The sequence below is a fragment of the Dermacentor andersoni genome, chromosome 1 (genome assembly GCF_023375885.2).
Source record: "Dermacentor andersoni chromosome 1, qqDerAnde1_hic_scaffold, whole genome shotgun sequence".
Classification (NCBI taxonomy): Eukaryota; Metazoa; Arthropoda; class Arachnida; order Ixodida; family Ixodidae; genus Dermacentor; species Dermacentor andersoni.
The window spans coordinates 381,417,953-381,420,376 of record NC_092814.1 but is presented as its reverse complement, the minus strand read 5'-3'; the positions used below and the strand labels follow the sequence as shown (position 1 = coordinate 381,420,376).

Here is a 2,424-nt window from a genome sequence, read left to right as displayed (position 1 = left end):
CTGGCGAGAACCCTGTAGCCTCATGTGGAACCGTTCGCAAAGCAAACAAAGTTGCCGGAAGGCAGTTCTCCCAGTCCTCCTTGGGGTCGTAACAGAGCGCCCGCAAAACTCGCTTAAGCACTGAATGCCACCTTTCTACACTATTTGACTGAGGGTAATAGACGGAACTGTGTATCAACTTTACCCCGCACTTTTGTAAGAACGTGGAAGTCAGTGCGCTGGTGAATACTGACCCTTGATCCGCCTGAATTTCGGCTGGAAAACCAACTCGTGCGATTACTGTCAAACGCGCGTCTACTACTTCGGTGGAGCTGAGCTCTTTCAGAGGGACTGCTTCTGGAAACTTTGTAGCCGGACACAGCGTGGTAAACAAGTACCTGTAACCCGACTTTGTCTTTGGCAGAGGCCCTACCGTGTCTATCACAAGTCGTCTGAAAGGTTTTGTTATTAGGGCACTACCTTTAGTGGAGCTTTCCATGTTTCTCCTGGTTTACCCGAGCGCTGGCAGGCGTCGCATGCTCTTACAAAGTTTTCTACGTCTTTGAAACAGCCAGGCCAGTAGTATTCCATAAGCAATCTTTCCTTTGATTTGTTTATGCCTAGGTGGCCAGACCACCCATTTCCATGACAGAGACTCAAAAGGTGCTCCCTGTACTTAGCAGGTACCACTAACTGATCTAGAATTCTACCCTTTCGCCCTCTGTATTACCGATACAACAATCCTCCTCTCTCTTGTATCGTCATATTGCGCTTAGCAATGCCTTCTTTAGCTGTGTGATGTAGTTTATCTAAGCTGTCGTCCTTCTTTTGCTCGGCTGTCAGTGACTCTCTGTCCACACGTAAGAGCTGATCAAAGTTTTCTGAGGCCGGTGATAGTCTCGCTTGCGAGTGCGTCAGCTGGCCCTTCCAGCAGGCGTGAACTTTGACACCCTAGTGGTACACTCTCATTGTGCTGGTCAGCTGGCAGTGTGTCCTCGACTGTTTTTTCGTCCCTCGAGCCTAGCTCGGATTCGGTTACTGAAATTACCACTTTTGCTACTTCCGCTGGAGCCGCTTTTGCACTTTCAGCCGAAAGCGACGCGATTTTACGACCTTGGCCTCGCGTCAACGCCTGTATTACGCCCTCTCCCAGTATAAGCCCCTTGTCCCGCAGTAACTGATCCGACCGATTCGAAAGAATGTAAGGGTACCGCAGCGACAAGGATTTGGAAACTGCCGCCTCGGACACGAGATCCCTGAACGGTCCACTGATTTTGAATTTGGCCGTGGGCAGACAGACGCTGTGTTCTTCTACAACCTGTTTAATCCATGCTACTTCTCCAGTGAAGTCATCCACCGTCACGTAAGACGGATGGACAATGCCCATAGTGGCGTCACTGTCTCGCAGCACCCGGCATGGTTTGCCATTAACTTGCAGGTCGTGAAGATATGGGCTTAAAAGTTCCATATTCTCTTCCTTTTCATCCACGTAGGAGAAAACTACGCTAAGCTTCCCGCAGTTTACAGCGATATGTCCGAGTTTGTGGCACTTATAGCAGCGAATTGGGCTAAAAGATTCGAATTTTCTTTTCTGCTCTTTTTGTACGGTTTCCCCGTTTGATTTCTCCTCGCTCTTTTCTGAGGGCTTTTCCTCCACATCTACAGGCTCCGATCGTCTAGTCTGCGAACCCCTTTTGAACGGAAATGGTTTCCGTGGTCCATTTCGGCCGTCCCAATTTCCGTCCTCGGCGTTCAGCTTTCTACGCGTTGCGTACTCTTTGGCTAATTCAGCCGCCCTTTCCACAGTGTTTACATTTCATCTGTCTTGCACCCACAGCTTCACAGATGGTGGGATGCTTGTGTAAAGCTGCTCTAGACACATGCATTCAATAATCGTGTCTCTGCTCTCGTACGCTTCCGCGCTTTTCAACCATTCGACTAGGTTTGCCTTTAAGCCATATGCAGACTCCCGATATCCCTCGCTATCCTTCTTGCCCGCGCTTCTAAACCTTCGCCGAAATGCTTCGGTTAAAAGGCGGTACTTCTTCAAAAGACTAGCCTTGACCTTCGCATAATCATATGCATCTTACGCACTGAGTCTCGCGATTACTTCCGCAGCCTCACACGGCAACATAGACAACAACCGCTGTGGACATGTACTCGGGCCCAAGTTCATCTTTTCGCAAGTCCTTTCAACATTTCCTAGGAACAAGCCTATTTCGTTCCCGACCTCAAATGGCTTTAACATCCTGTCCATGCGGTACGATTCTGCCTCACTTGATCGTCCCAGAGCCCCTACACTTCCTTGAGACAACTCCAAACGTTTCTTTTCAAGTTCAAGTTGCATTTAGCTTAACTCGCGATCTTTCTCGCGTTCCTCTCTGTCTCGTTCTCCTCTTTCTCTGACCTGTTTCTCTCTTTCTCTAAGAAGTTCCAACCCAATTT

The 2,424-nt window shown here is 49.0% G+C and overlaps 1 pseudogene; it reads right to left on the bottom strand.

Annotated features, from left to right (window-relative positions):
• Positions 1 to 356: 356 nt before the first annotated feature.
• Positions 357 to 1,366, bottom strand: LOC140215414 (uncharacterized; annotated as a pseudogene).
• Between the last annotated feature and the right edge of the window lie 1,058 nt (positions 1,367 to 2,424).